General features: G+C 44.9%; 1 protein-coding gene across 8 annotated transcripts in view; it reads right to left on the bottom strand.

Moving 5' to 3' along the window:
• Snx29 (sorting nexin 29) overlaps window positions 1-16,816 on the bottom strand; it is a 474,149-nt gene that overhangs the window by 273,896 nt on the left and 183,437 nt on the right. The gene's annotated exons all lie outside the window — the stretch shown is intronic.

Here is a 16,816-nt window from a genome sequence, read left to right on the forward strand (position 1 = left end):
CCACCACGTAGCTTGGACCCACATAAGCTCACTGAATCACATCTACATTCATCCATCCATCATTTGTGTAAAACATTTGGACCTGGCATGTTCTCCCAGTTCAGTAAGGGAGGGGTTAGACAGATAATGTCACTGAACAAGATCACACGGTCAAGGTCACCAGTAAAACCCAGATCTCTCTGTCTCCAAGACGGATTTTCCTGAGTCCTTCTAGGGACTGAGATTTCATCTCTCACCAGCTAAACCACAGGAGGCTCATTGTCCACATTCTATTTCTGCTTCTCACTTCCCACCCCAGGTCTTCTGTGTGCCGTTAAACACACTGAAATGTTCTGTCCTCACAATAAAAAGAGCTCAAAACTGGATTTCTTCTATGACTGCACAAATAAAGACTCATTGCAAAATATTCCAACAATTAGAACACATTTAAGAGAGGGAAATTAGCTGAAAATCCAACACCTTGAAATAAAGCCAATTAAGATTCTCCTCTCTCCTGCCATACTTAGGGCATGTGCAAACAAGAATGTTTTATGGAAGAAATAACCTGTCATGTCCCCTTAACACTTTGGGCTGGAAATAAATCATGTTCCTTGCCATCTCCTCCAGCTCTACCCACTCCAGGAATCAATCAACAGCAAACCTGGTGTGCATTGTCGTGCCCTACAGCATTCACGGCTAACCACTACAAGGCATGCACACTCCTGCAGAGTCCAGTGCACAGTGCAGGTGCACAGTGCACACTTTCTGCAAGCAAGCTGTTCTCTTTAACTGCACCATAGCAAGCACTAATTCAGTCTATTGACAGATAGAAACAGATTCCTTAGTGTAATGCTTCACACTAGTTTAGCTGTAAAACCTGGGACTGCCTGTGTCTGTTTCCAGTGCCCCACACTACAACACAATCTATAAAGACAGCACTTCCTTTTTATTGTTCTTTGCTGCCATTCTGGGGGGAGAAAACATCAGAGTCATGTTGTGCGATATTTTGTTTGTATCTGACAAATAAAGCTTGCCTGGAGGTCAGAGGGCAGAGCTAGCCACTGGTTAACTATAAAGGTCAGGCAGTGGTGGCTCACAGCTTTAATCCCAGCACTTGGGAGGCTCACACCTTTAATCTCAGCACTTGAAAGGCTCATTTAATCTCAACACAATTGGGAGGTGGAGACAGGAATATGAGGCGGGTAGAGACAGGATCTCGCCCTATTCCATCAGAGGATCCAGAGAAATAAGAAGTCATTGGTGGCTGCTCTTTTGCTTCTCTGATCTTTCAGGTTATTACCCCAATATCTAACTCCTGGTTTTTACTGATAAGACTAATTACCATCACACTCCATATGGTACCCAACATGAAGCAAGAATTTCCATATAAAGCCAGAAAAGGCTTTAAAAAGGATTCTAAACACACAAAAAATGGAGTCAAAATTCAGCTTCTTGGTGACTGCTTTTTCTTGGGTAGGCTATGTTTGTCAGCGGCAAGCAGAGGCTCGGCTCCTTTAAGAGATGGCTCCTGACTCAGTGATAGCAGCAAAACCTGCACAGCTCTTTCCATGGGCTTCATGAACAGTGGGGGACACACTACTCAATGGCAGCGTGGACCCAGGAGCTCCCCAGAGCTGGGGAGGTGAACATGGCTCTCACCAATGCCTCTGCCATGAAGCTGGGCTCCTAGGGAACCAAGCAGGACAGAGCCAGTTGCCAGGGCAGAGATGGAGGTCCTATTCATGCAACTTAACAGTTTAAAGACTCATGTGGTCAACAAACAAGAGAGATACGCAGTAAAGACAGATTCAGAAAAAAAAAAACCCTCTAAATGAATTACAGTGTGCTTAAAAATATACATAGGCTTGGAAGAAAAAGAAAAATGGTAGAGAAAGTCCCTTAAAAATTAGAGTAATAAAAAATATGATAAGCCACATAAAGATGGAAAATGCACAGAGAGTCTGGATTCTATATTTTATTGTGTTGTCTTTAGATTTTTTGACTGTTAATATCTGCTGAGAGACATTTGCTTGCAAAAGCTACTAAATTAAACCAACCCACATATTTAAAAAATATCTTGACTTCAAAATTTAAGTCAAAAGATACGTTACTTTGGGAAAGAGGTTTGCTTTTATTTCCACAGGAAATGAGAGGTTTGACTAAGGAAGACCCCTGAAGAATCTCTGATGGGAATGGATGGCCCAGATGATCCAATGTTTCAGAACACCTCTGCTGCAGTTTCCTCTGAATTCTATATCCAGAACAGCTTCAAGGCTGCTGGCTGAGATGATCCAGGCACATTCCCAAAAGATGGGTCATAGATATTTATTATCATATAAGGGGGGTTAGGTACAAGTTGGTAATGGTCAAGAAAAAAGCTGAACAAAGGAGATTAGATTCAGGGATCTCATTATGAAAAGTAAAGGAGGATATAGAAATGTGGTAATGCAAGTTAGAATAGAAAGTGAATTAAGTACCACACTTTGGACTCACCAAGAGAGGATAATGGAGTATTTTCTCTGAATTTGTCAAATGCAAATGGACTAGACATTATTAATATAATTCTTGCCTATAGTTATTGTACTTACTGTATTTAGACAAGAAGGAAGATATGTTGTTTGTGTTCTGACAAAGCTTGCCTGGAGATCAGAGAGCAGAGCTAGCCACTGGTTAACCATAGTGGCCTGGCAATGGTGGCTCACATCTTTCATCCCAGCACTTGGGAGGCTCCCACCTTTAATCCCAGCACAACTGGGAGGTGGAGACAGGAATATAAGAAAGGTGGAGACAGGATCTCACCCCTATTCTGTCAGAGGATCCAGAGATGATCCAGTAAGAAGTCACTGGTGGCTGCTCCTTTGCTTCTCTGATCTTTCAGGTTATTATCCTGATATCTGACTCCTGGTTTTTATTGATAAGACTAATTAGGATCATGCTTCAGGGTCAAATGCAGGAGGCTCCAGATGCTTAGGAATTGCCATGGGGAACATACCAGCTCACTGGATGGACATCTTTGGCAGCTGCCAATTTTTCCCAGCTGGCTTTGCCCTGGTAGGAAATTAACACTTTCACATCTCTGGGATGTGGAAAATCTCAAGTGAGAATTTACTCATACTTTCTTGGAAAGGATAAGGCCTAGTGTGCTGGCCAGGGGGCACTGGCTACTGACTCCTAGGAACAACCAACCCAGTTATTGTTTTAAATTTTTATTTTGAAATAGTTAAAGATTTGCAGAAAGTTAGAAGATAGCAAGAGGTCCTGCACAGCCCTGGCCCAATTTTCCCAGGTAGGTACACCTTACATAGCCACAGGGAGGATGCCATCACAACCAGATACCTACGATGAACACAGTGTATGATTAGGCCATCTGCATTATTATAACTGGCCTTGAACATGAGATGAGCCCTGAGCCTTAGCAACCTGAGTACTGGAACCACACGCCCAGCTCATAGTATGTCTCTGAAGAGGGAACAGAGACTTCAGTGACCACAGCAAACAAATGGACTGTGCCAGTAAAAGAAGCCAGGTAGGTGCTTGGGACTCAAGGATAGTGGCACTCGAAGGAGTTCTTGTCCTCTGCAATAGATGAGGTCACTGATGTCCTCCCCGGGTCTGGCTCTATTGAGAGAGAGTGGAAATTAACATCTAGGACAGTGGTGCTCAACCTTCCTAAGGCTGCAACCCTTTCATACCGTTCCTCATGCTGTGGTGACCCCCAACCATAACATTATTTCCATTACTACTTCATAGCTGTAATTTTATTGCTGTTATGAATTATAATGTAAATATCTGATACGTGACCCCTGTAAAAGGTTCATTCAACCCCCTAAGGGGTTGAGATCCACAGGTTGAGAACCACTGACCCGGCAGAAGGTCTTCATCACTAGCTGAGTACCCTTGAAGGAGACAGTGGGGTCTGCCAGCCCCTTCCTCTTCCTCTTTTTCTCCTGGCCCTGTGGTGACCAACTCTGCTCCCCGTCAGGGAATGTTTCCTCACTACAGATTCAAAAGCAGTCAATAGACCACAGACTGGAGCCTAACAGACCTGTGAGCCCAAACAACCCTTTCCTCTTCTTCAGTTGACAGTCTCAGGGTTTTATTACAGTAACAGAAAGCTGACTAATATATATCTCCCATCTAAAAGGTGCGCTTTCTTCTTCCTTTTTTTTTTTAACCTTCACATCACTAGCCCAAGAAAATAATTCCCATAGTTTGGACAACTAATTTACAAAAATAAAAAAACTGAATGATTTAAATTTTTTTATAACATTTCATTGTTTACTTGTGTGTTTGTGGATGTGTCGGCCATTAGGAAGGCCTTAACTTGCAGTCAGAGAAGCCATTTAGAATGCACCATTCTACTCACTACATAAACCTACATTACGGTTACACTATATTAGTACTTGACACGGCTGTCAGTGGAGCTGAAGTGCATTGATGCAAGCTGTCCTGGGTTCAAATCTCAGCTCCTACTCTCACCAGCTCTCAGGCCCTCAGTGATGAGGGACAACAGCTGTCCCAGTTCTCACACGATGCTCACTGGATGTCAACTGACATTTTAACAACTGGAGTATTTGCTTCCTAGAGGTCCACTGGACTTCTTCACTCCCTCTAGCAGGAGAAGTGCTACGTGTCACTTCTGGGATCACTTACAAGATGCTGCCATAGTCTCTTTCTCTGGAAGGCTCCCATCTCTTATTCCCAGCCAGCCTGTGGGAAGCCACACAGCAGAAGGAGAGGCCACCCACCAGCTTCATGAGTGAGTCTGCCAGGAACATTGTAGCCCCATCAAGCCTTAAGTGACTAGAGCTCTTCCCAACACCTCAGCTAACCTCACCAGACCCTGGGCCAGAGGTACCATCTAAGCCACACCCAGGCCTCTGATCCTCTGAAACTATGAGGCATCAGGGATGGCAGTACCTAGATTGAATCTAGGACCTCAGATGCTAGGCAAGCAGTTACCATTAAGCACTAAGCTACAGTGCCAGTCTAATTAACTAAATTTAAACTGATTCACACAACTTTATGTACACTAATTCACTTGATCCTCATGGCAGTCCCATGAGGCATTTTTTTTTTTTTTTTTTTTTTTTTTTTTTACAGGCAATTTATTTTGTTCTATTCATTCACAGTTATATACAGAAAATACTTGGAAACATTTCCATATAATGTTTGACACAGAAATCATCAAATAGAAGTATACAATGTTGACAGGAAGCAGTACATTTATAATTTATAACCCCAAATGTATTTATAAGTTAGAAATGGAAAGATCTACAAATGAAATTATGAAGGTTCACCAAAGTCATTTAATCTGTCAGTTTCTCATTCATTTTTATGTCTTAATAATATTCTATTGTATGAATAAGCCACATTTTATTTCTCTCCAGTATTTGATAGCTATTTGAGTTGTTTTAACTTTTTTACTATTAGCAACACACTGCTGTAAACCTTCATGTACATGTTTCATAGGTGCACATTTTCAGTAGTTTGAGGATATATTCCTAAGGGTAGAATTGTTGAGTAACAGAGTAACAATGTTTTGCATTTTGACCAACCACCAAACTGTTTTGCCAAAGTGGCACACCATTTTACAATCTCACCAAATCCTTGTTTTTAAGGCTCTGATTTTTGTACAAAAGCATTCAATCATTCTGTCAGACCAAACCAGGAAAAGTAAGCTATAGTTCAGAGCTGTTCTATTCCATTTACTATGCAAAGCCATGAGGCATTTTTACTCCTAAAGTTGAGCCTAGAAACAGAATATAGGAAACAGAGGTAAGAATTTCAAAGGTCGCCAGGCAGTGGTGGCACACACCTTTAATCCCAGCACTCGGGAGGCAGAAGCAGGCGGATCTCTGTGAGTTCGAGGCTAGCCTGGTCTACAGAGCGAGATCCAGGAAAGGCACAAAGCTACACAGAGAAACCCTGTCTCAAAAAAAAAATTAAATTAAATAAAAAATAAAATTTAAAAAAACCTAAAATAATAATAATAATAATAATAAAAGAATTTCAGAGGTCAAATATTTTGCCCAGGGTGATTAACTTCCTCTGACCCACCACCCTTTGTCAAGGGGAAGGTCAAAGCCCTGCTCACATCCAGCTAACTGAGCACAGGCAATGCCCTCTCTGCACCTCACTTTAATTCCCTAAATAACAGAAGAACATCAAGGAGCTCTGAGGATTGGTGAAACTTGCCCAGTTCTTCCAACAACCACTTCTCTGGACTTCACACCAGTGCTGAGCATCGTTCAGACACGTGAGTGTAGGGGTACAAAACAGCATGGGTCCCCATCCTCACAGAGGTGACCTTCACGGAGGAGCTATGGCCTTACAGGTCAGCAAATAGGTAGCAGAGTTCCAGACCACACCTCTAAAATGAGAAGGGGATGGGAAGGAGGATACAGGGTGGTCCAGGAGGATACAGGGTGGTGGAATGTTTCACAGAGGAGTCTACAAGGCTTCTCTGGAAGCTGACAGACTTGAAGGAGGGTGAATCAGGATGGAGGATTGGTTGCACGTAAGTTACCTGCAGAAATGCAACTTTGACTCAGAGCAGTGCAGCAGAGTCTGGAAGCCTGCGTTTCTAACAGTGCTCCAGGCAGGCTGCCAGACCCAAGGCTTGGCCGACCGATCGGAGGGAAGGGCTGGGGAAGCCCCAGGAAGCTGGAGAGACTGGAGCCAGGCATGAGTCAGAGCAAGAACTGGGAGCAGCCAAGGAATGGCTGAGGGGGGACATAGAGTCCGTGTGAGAAATACAGAGTGGATGTGAACACAGCAGAGGCCAGCTGACCTTCTAGAGGGCAACCACTTCGGTCATGCAGTCAAGAAATGATGGTAGTCAGGACTGGAAGGACTGGGAAGCAGCCACAGATGGGGAGAGAAGTCCACTGCATTTCATCTACAGGAGTCCAGACCATCTTGCTGCCTGCTGCCAGCCCTGATCCGCCTGCTGGCCACCCTGTAGTTTCCTTTGAAAGCTCAGGGAAGATGTAAATCATGGAGTAGGTGGCAGCAAGTGCCTCTCCTACAGCTTCCAGTGACTACAGTAATTAATGTGTGCAAGTCAAAGCCATTATGCCTGCTGGATGTCAGAATAAACAACCAGCAACCCCAGACACACCATTCAAAGGATAATTACTCAAAACAAAACCAACGAACCTGTTAAGTGCATTTGGTAATTCACAGGCATCAAAACACCACAATAAGACACACCTACAAAAATCTGTTCTCCTGGGCCAGACAAAAGCTTGGCTTCGGGTACCACAGCTCTCCTAGCCACTGATACTAAGTAAACACTACATCTAACTACATCCAACAAGTAGAATATGGTGTGTGAGAGGCTTGGCTTCACAAAGCCATGAGGACCACCTGAAGCAGGCAGTGATGAACCAGCCTGCCTCCATCTTATAGGAAAGACAAACTAGGCTCATTCCTGTTTACAATTACATCTCTGTTTCTCAAGGATTGGGCTAGGCCCCATCTGTAACCTTAACTACAAATGGTTCTGTACTGCCTGTTCCAGGAAACAGTAACAATGCCTTTGTTTCAAAAGATTATTATGGCCACCTGCTGTTATGACCACCTGTTGTTGTGACTACCTTATGACCACCAATCATGTCTTTGTTTCAAAAAGTTGCAATGACCATCTTGCAACCTGCCTTTGTTTCAAAAGCTTGTTATGACCAACTTGTTACATTCTACTCCTGTAACCCAGCCTATTTTGCCCACCAAATCTCCCACTTGGAAACCCCTACCCAAGCTATAAAAGCCTTGTCTTCCTCACTTCCAATGCTGACCTCTGGAACCCCACCTTAGGGAGAGGCAGCCTATGTACATGAATTAAAAAGCCTGCTTTAATTAATTTGGCCACAACAGTTTGGGTTGGTGGTCTTTCTCCTTCCATCTTTGGAATAAACTGCAGGAACAAAAGGCACCTAGTCCAATGATGCTGAAAGCAACTCCTAAAACCTCAAGATCACTGTAAATACTACCAAATACTACCTGCATGTCTGTTGGTCTCCCCCTGCCCTCCCCTCTTGTGAAGGCTCTCTAGCCCTGGAGCTATTGTTATTCTGAGTATAACACATGTTTGTAGCTCTCTACAGAACACCGCTGCAGTCACACCTTTGTGTAATCCTGTCTATAACAATCCAGTTCCTACAATAAGCAAGGGCTGCTGCAGGAGAAAGGCTGTGGAGGCTTTGTCAATATTACAGACTTAAGTGCCCAAAGAGAAGTAATTTCCATAGGAAATGCCAAGAGCCAGGATTCAAAGCTTGCAGTGTGACCCAGAGTTGGCGGGGGACCAGTCTTCCACACCACCTTTCTACTACAATGAACACTTCTAAGACAGCAGTGAGAAGATCAGGGTGGCGGCATATGAAGCCGCTACACCGTTCCTCCATAAATGTCCTTACCATCCAGGTTGGACCCTCACATTTCCTGCCTAGCAGCTGTCAGGGCACCCAGAGATGCTCAGCCAACCCTCTAACTCAGCCCTTCCACTGCTGTAGAGTTGAGCTTACACAGCCCCTCCCCGTGACATGCCTTCGGACACCTGTGCCATTATTATGGTTGACTTGATTTTGTCTGTGATTCAACACCTTGGCAAACATCTATGAACCTCCCAGCAGCACCTCGGGAAAGATGCTCAGCACAGGTGATAACTAGCCAAGGACAACCAAGAATGGACCTATGATGTCTGGATCTCAACAACTCAACCCTTCCAATTCCTGTGAGGGGTAGGGTTGGGGCAGGGTCTTCCGTTCCTAAACAGTTCAGTTCTGAGGCCAGCAGAGGTGAACTACTTAAATGGGAACTGATCAAATAATCAAATGCAGCTAGGTAGTAGTGGCACACACCTTTAATCCCAGCACTAGGGAAGCAGAAGCAGGTAAATTTCTGCAAGTTTGAGGCCAGCCTCGTCTACAAAGTAAGTTCCAGTTCAGTGTAGTGGGTAGCCATTCCAGCTTTGATCTGGAAGTTCCAACCCCCACTGAGGCTTCGGTAACTGTCACACCTACAAGGCGGGGCCAAGAGAGGACACTGAAGACCGGAGATACAGATGCGCCACTCTCTCTCTGTTCCTGGACCCTGGACAGTGGAGGTTGACCGAGCAGAGTTCTCCAGAGAACACCGGCACTGCGACACACCTTCCCCAGACCCTGCAACCTACCTATCCCTTCATTTGTAAGTCATGCCACTAATAAACCTCCCTTCTAACTACGAGGAGTGGCCTTAATAATTTCACCAATAGTTAGCCGGTCGGTGGTGGCGCACGCCTTTAATCCCAGCACTCGGGAGGCAGAGTTCGAGGCCAGCCTGGGCTACCAAGTGAGTTCCAGGAAAGGCGCAAAGCTACACAGAGAAACCCTGTCTCGAAAAACCAAAAAAATAAAAAAATAATAATTTCACCAATAGTTCAGCCATGGCTACACAGAGAAAACCTGTCTCAAAAAAACACACAAACAAAAAATTTAATTAAAAGGATAGCCAAATTTATCAGAAAGTGGGAGCCAGGTTCTCGCTACTGAAGAAAGGAATAACAAATATGTAAAGGAAAAGTGGGAAGGTCAAAATTCAAGTAATTGCTATGAACTCATGAGACCATCCTCAAAGAGCACCCTCACTGGGCAAAGCTGGGACAATTTGACCACTGAAATAGTGACAGAAATGAATTATGAGCTAGTGAATCAAACAGAAATGGTCACTACAGAAATTAACAAATAAAAAGGTTAATTATAATGGAATAGTCACAGCTCCAAAATCTTCTTCACAAAGTCCTGTTTGCAAAGGGGCAGAGAGTGGCTTCAGCAGGGCCTCTGCGCTGAGTGTGGACGCTAACCTCTGCGGAGACAGGAGGATTAAGTCCAACACCACCCACAGGGACGGCAGAGCACCTGTCTCACCAAAGATGCACAAACTCAATCTAATCGTAAGGAGACAACAAATAAAAACACCAGGACATTCTGCAAAGTAAATGGATGTCATCTTTAAAAATGTCAAGGTCATAAGAGTGAAGGCTAAGGAGCTATGACAATTGCATACAACGGCAGTGGGTCAGTCACTCTGGTGTCCGTCATTCTGCAAGACGGGAAACACCCCGGACAAATGGTGAGGCTTGGCACGGTGCGAGGCTAGTGTGCAGCCAAGCGTGAGTGTGGCCTTTCTGACCGTCGCTGCTGCACTGCGGTGCCCAAAGAGAACTCTCTGCTCGTGGGAAGCACTTGTTAGCCTACGAAGGGGCAGAGGGTAGAAGTAGAAAGCTAATTCCCAGGTCCCTCTTGGGAATCACATTCCCTGGAGCAGGGCCTGGAGTCTGCACTTTAATAAACCTCCAGGACACTTCTTGGCCACACTCTGCCATACCATGATGGTGACAGACACCCAGCAGGGGCAGTGTTCTTCCTCAACTGCTGCCCCAAACACAGTGGGGTCTTCTCAGACATAGAAGAAGTCTTGGGGCATTTTCTTTTCTCTCCAGTTCCCTCAAATAAGACAACTTAGGGCTGCCAGGGGAGTCAAACTTCCCCCACTGCTATGTGGCTTGAGATGTGGAACATCCAGTTTGGGGACACTTAAGAAAGCTTGTTTGGTTTTCAATGCCCTCTCCTTTTCTCAAGTCTTCCTATTCCTTCTATAAACCCTATCTCACTGTATTAGCCACCTGGTAAATTCTACTCATGCTGGGTCCTACATTTCAGATCCAAATAGCTCCAGTAATTCATAAAGGTAATTAATGGCAGATGACACACCTCAGAATATCCTAAGTACAACAGGAAAACCACAGGCTTTCCCAACTCAAGAGCTGGGACCACACTTCATCTCACTCACTCCTAATCCCCAGAAGTCACTTAGTCAACCTGGCAGCTGACTTCTCACATCTGGCAAACCATGTGAATACTGGTCTTACTTCTGTATCCCGCAGCTATCTATGTAAATAAGCCTCGGCATATCATTTGCATTCAGAGTAATACTGAGCCAGTGCTCACTTCCTGTCTGTTATATCCATAGTCATAATAATACCAAACCAGTGCTCACTTCCTGCATGTTATAGCCATACTGCATTCGTAACAATACTGCACTGAGGCTCATTTCCTGTCACACTTCAGTCATGAAAGAAAGCATCACGTCTAAAGAGTGTTCAAGGACAAAACATCATGATACTTTCTTTTAACTACATGCATTAACAAAAGTTTATGTGTGTAAATAAGACACACAGATAAGTAGGCAGATAAATATGTCCCAATTATTACAAAACACTATTAACAACTAGTGACCCAACTAAAGAAATATGGGAGTTATTTTACTATCTTTATGATTATTTTATAAGTCTATCCCTTGACTCAACAGATGGTTCCATTTGTAAGGTGCTTGCACACAAACAAAGGACCTGCTTCAGTCCCCAGAAAACAGAAAAGGCTGGATGTAAGTGGCAGGCACCTGTAAACCCAGTGATGGGAAGGCAGAGACAGGACGACCCCAGGAGTTTGCTGTCCAGCCAGTCTACCCAAATCAGTGAGTCCCTGGCTCAATGAGAGACTCTGCTTCAAAAAATAGGCTGGAGAACAACCAAGGAAGACACCTGATACGAGCCTCCAGCTTCCATACACGTGCACACCAAAGTGCTGACAGGCACAAATCCCTGCGGGAAAGAGACATCACCACTCCCCCACTACTCATCCTGCTCCTCAAAAGGGGATCTACAATGATGGCTTCAACAGAAGAACCTGGAGATGAATGCACTGTCTCATAACATACTAAAAAGGATGTTTGCTTGGCAAATATAAGCACAGCGTAACAAACCTTAGGTGGCATCAGGGAATACAACCCAGGCGCTAAGCTACAGCTCCTTCTATGACAATACAGGCCAACCATTCTGACAGAACCTGGAAACCACTAGGTGGCAACTGGGAGGTCGGATCACTCTTCTCTTTCAACCTGCACTTGAGAAAGGGGGAAAGGGTGGGCAGGCTGGGGATGCAGGCTGTGGTTGGTGTTGGTCCTCATGCAGTGTGGGCAGGCTGAGACACAGTATCTGAATAACAAGCTGAAACTCAATTTGGATTTGGAACAAATCACAATAGTCTCATCAAATCTCAGCCTCTTGAGACCACAGGCAGCAGACTGGACTGTGAATGGAGGAAGGATTTAAAAATAGTAATAATAACAAGATGCAACAATGGGAGTCACAAAGCAGAGACAGAGAAGTGCTACTGAAGAGAGCAGATTATTACAGCTGGAATTGTGGACTGAAGGTCCCAGGCTTATGGAAGCCTCAAAGAGAGCAAGGAGTTCCCAATTAGGTGCAAGAATTGCCTCAGAAGCCTTGCAATGACCCTGAGCCAGTGCAGAGTAGCTGCTGCCCCTTTAGACAAGAAAAGTGCTGCCCCTGGTTCATCCAAAGACACCCTCCTTCATCTCTCACTTCTGTTAGCCCTGGTCTATGGGCATTCCAGTCTGGGACCTCCACTGTACAGAAACTCTAGAGTACAACAAGCTCCACAAACAGCCTTGGGCTTGGAATTTTAGGAGCAAAACAAGGGCTTCGTCTAAAACTAGGTTACCACAGAACCTTGAATCCATGCTAACAGAATCCTGTGATTGCTTGGGGATAAACCACCACAACATGGCCACTCACTGCACTGCTGCAAAGTCAGTCCCAAGGATCCAACCAAGTGAGCCACATTGCTGAGGAAACAATTCTTTTCCTTTTGACATCTAATGACTGCAAGAAGTGACACAGCAAAGAAAACCAGACTCCTTCAGCAGTCTGTCACTAATATTAGTCAGCACACAATTGGAGCCCCTTTCCACTGCGTTCCCTTTCACCCCAACACTTGAGGACAAATTATTGGAAAATTAAGCTATATACTCCTACACGGAGGTGTGTGCTTCTGATTGCACCATAGGCTTCAAATGCGACTCGGATGGACAGGACGCCAGGAAGGCAGCCAGGCACATTGAGTTTGCAGGCCAGGAGACGGGCTAGCATCTGCTGGAAGAGTAAAGTGAAACTCTGGACCAAGGCTGCCTGCAGAGGGTCCTATGGAGTCTGACTCCTTAATGACTTCATTCATGACATTGCTGCCTCTGGCCATGACCTCCTTAAAAGCAAGAATGTGGGCTTGCCCAACCCTGTATTCCCAACGCAAAGCACAGTGCACCAAAGGAACTCAGGCACAAAGTCTGAAGTCAGCCCAACAAAGGGTGGTGCATAAACCTTGTCAAGCTCCTGAATGAAAATGGAAATCACTATAAAAGACACACTAGGAACAATTAGGGAATTGTGACTACGAACTATGGCATATTATCTCAAGCATGCAATAATGTAGTAATGAAGAAGAACGTCCTCGTTTGAGGAGATAAATGCTGGCAGATTTAGGGGGCAAGAATGGTAATGTGGTGTGGTTAGTTTTTGGGTCAACTTGTTAACACAAGCCAGGGTCATCTGGGAAGAAGGAACTTTGATGAGAAAATGCCTCCAATGGATGGGCCTGTAAGAAAGTCAGTGGGGGTATTCTCTCAATTCATGATTGATGTGAGAGTGCCCAGATCACTGTGGGCAGTACCACCCCTAGGCAGGTGGTCCTGAGTTCCATAAAAGAGCAGGTTAAGTAAGTCATGGAGGTTGAGCATGAAGTAGCATCCCTCCATGGCTTCGGCTTCAATTCCGGCCTCCAGGTTCCTGCCCTGAGTTCCCCAACTTCCCTTCATGATGAACTAAGCTGTAAGATGAAATAAGCCCTCTCCTCCCTAAGTGGCTTTTGGTCATAGTGTTTATCACAGCCACAGAAAGCAATTTAGGACAGTGTCAGGAAAAACTTTCAGACATTCAAACAGTGGTATGTGTGCAACTACACATGTCTGTTTATTCAGTTGGAAAAAAGACTGGAAAATAGGCCCAGTGTATAAAATGTAAACATCCAGGCACTGGTGCCCTTCACATCACTGCGACAACACCACCTGACAGAAACAACTCATGGAGGAACAATTAGTTTTGGCTCACGAGTTTGGTTCACAGTTTGAGGGAATTTCAGTCTGTCATGGTAGGTGATGACTGGTCAGGTTCACTGTGGCAGGAGCATTGGTGGATGCTGTTCACATCAAGGTAGGCCAGGAAGTTAAGAGCAAGTGGTGGGTATAACCTTCAAATGACCACCCAGGTGACCACTGATGGCAGCCAGGCCCACCTCCTAAGTGCCCCAAGACTCCTGACCACCTACCCCCTGCTGCAGAAAAAGCATTCCCAATATGAGCTTATAGGGAAATTCACACCACAGAGCTGGTAAACCTGAAGACAAGCTCGAAGTCTCCAAGACAAAAAGTTGTGGGCATTTTTAACATGTTTTATGAGGAAATTAACCCATATGCAAGACTCATGATGGAATCTGTCTGTCCCACTGAGGGTGACCGGCAGAAGCTGCCCAGGCTGGAGTGGGTGGTGGCTCCGGCACTTCACTCCTGCTCCAGATATTAAGAAGCCACTCTCGGCCCCAGCAGCCACCTACAGGCCCTGGATGGGCAGCAGCTCTGGGGCGCTCCACGGCAGTCACCTCGAAACACCACAAGCTCTAATCCTTGGTAATCAACTGGCCCATTACAAGCTGCCTGTCTGCCTTCCATTTCCCCTCACTGGCAGCTTCCTGGCAGTGTGCTTTGTCCAGTGGGATTATTATTAAGGAAGGATTTAGTAGTATTATTGAAAATGCCTATTTAGAAAGGGATTCTGAGAAGACAGCAGTGACAGCAGCATTTTTCAATCTCTTTAAATTCCTATATTAGAAAAAAAAAAAGGCGTAAAACCAAAGCCCATGGATGGCATTTACAATGGAATCAGAGGCAGAGACCCAGGCACACCTCAAAGTTTAATTAGGCCAAGGCAAACTAATAGCCACAGGCCTGGGCAGCACCTGTGCAGATGGATTCAAATAGGTAACCACTGAAAAACCCTGAGGAGGAGTCCCCAAATCAGCTGCCCAGTGCAGCTAAGGGTTGCAGTTGAACCAGAGGTTCTTCCTTTCCAAATAACAGTGGAGTACAAGCTGGTGGTAACCTCCACTCGCCACAGTTCCCTCTCAAGACAGGCCCACAGACTCTCTTCCATGGCGATGGAGCCCCATAGTGAGGAAAAGACTACTGAAATGGAGCTGCGGCTGAACAGTGAAGAGAGGTGCTAGGGATGGAGGGAGAAAGGATTGAGGGAGGGAGGAGGGCAAAACCCAGTGGTTCCAAGAACCAAGTAGTCAGGTTCCTGGAAATGATCAAAGGAGGGAGCTCTGGCCCCCATACCTGTAACAGCAGCACTCAGGGCCGCTGCAGGAGAAAAGCAGGTGCAAGGCCAGGCTGGACTACAATTGTTAGTCCCAGGCTACCCTGGGCTACATAGCAAGACTGATTTAAAATGAGAAGAGGTAGAGAAGGAAGAGAAAAGGAAGGAGGAAGAAGAGGGGGGGAATCATCTACAGGTAATAAAAACATACCAAAAATACCCATGTAACTGCAAGCTTCTATTGTGAGACAAGCCAAAGACAAGGTACAGATAATTCAAGCCACAGAAGAACAGTGCAAACCACAACCAGAAAAACTCAACACTAAGGACTGGACATAGGAAACCTAAGAAAACACCTTGGAAATGAAAACATAAAGGTGAAAATTAAGAGGAAACAAAGTGATTAAAACAAAAATCTGAGACAAAGTGGTAAGTATATAAAGACAGACAAATAATAAGATTCAACATACAGAGCCAGAAGCCAGGAGAGAATGACCATAGGAAGAGCCACCAACACTTCATGCTGCCTTTGTCAGAACAGACACTTGAAACTGCCTGTCACAGAGCACAGGCTACACCTACGAGTGTGACTATGAGTGACAGCGACAAGACCTATTCTGAAGAAATTACCTGGACTCAGGGAGAAGACAATTCAGGGGTCAAGTGCTCTCTAAGGAAGAAGAATAAGATTAGCCTCCTGTGACAGCAACACTTCAAATGAATGCAGTGGCACACTTTCAAGACACAAGAAAACGGGATCCAAAGATTGGGATTTAGCAAACCTGACTTGAAATGAAGAGAACAGAAACCAGCACCAACATGTACGAATTCTAGGGAGGTCACTGCTGGCCTCCACTGCAGACACAACTACAGAACAAGCTTGAGGGGATCAAAAAGCCACACACACACACACACACACACACACACACACACACACACACACGGCAACAAGCAATGCAACCACAGAGCATACACCTGCCGAACTGTGTGCAACATGGCTGATCGTAAAGCATGCACACACTGGCAATGTGCTCAGGTAATGGCACCTAGAGAGAGGAGGATAGGGAAGGCATATGAAAGAGATGATATCTGTCTAAGCAATCATTGGTATAGCAGGTTTGATACTGTTTTCTGAGACTTTATAGATATCTTTGCATAGGAATATATATACATATACATAGTTTATGCATATATATCTGTGTGTATAAACACATATTTAAGATAAAATATCCTATGATTTCATCTTGAAAGTCTAAATTCAGTATGATAAGGTTGTTTAACCACTTACATTGTAGCAAGTGCTTTCACCCACTGACCCACGTCTCCAGCCCAGTCTTTTACATTGTATTTGCATATTCTTTCCCCCTCATACAAGGACTCCTGTAGAAGGAATCTTCGAAGTTCTTATTAATAAAATCAAACCTGAGGCCAGTTATTGGGGTGAATGCTGGAAGATCAGAGAAGCAGAACAAGCCACAGCCACCTCACCTCGCCAATATCTCAGCTGATCCTGTTTCCTCAGACTGGAGGCCTCTGAGTCCTCATCCAGAATGAATCTCAGCT

This window comes from Peromyscus maniculatus, chromosome 8, assembly GCF_049852395.1.
Source record: "Peromyscus maniculatus bairdii isolate BWxNUB_F1_BW_parent chromosome 8, HU_Pman_BW_mat_3.1, whole genome shotgun sequence".
NCBI lineage: Eukaryota > Metazoa > Chordata > Mammalia > Rodentia > Cricetidae > Peromyscus > Peromyscus maniculatus.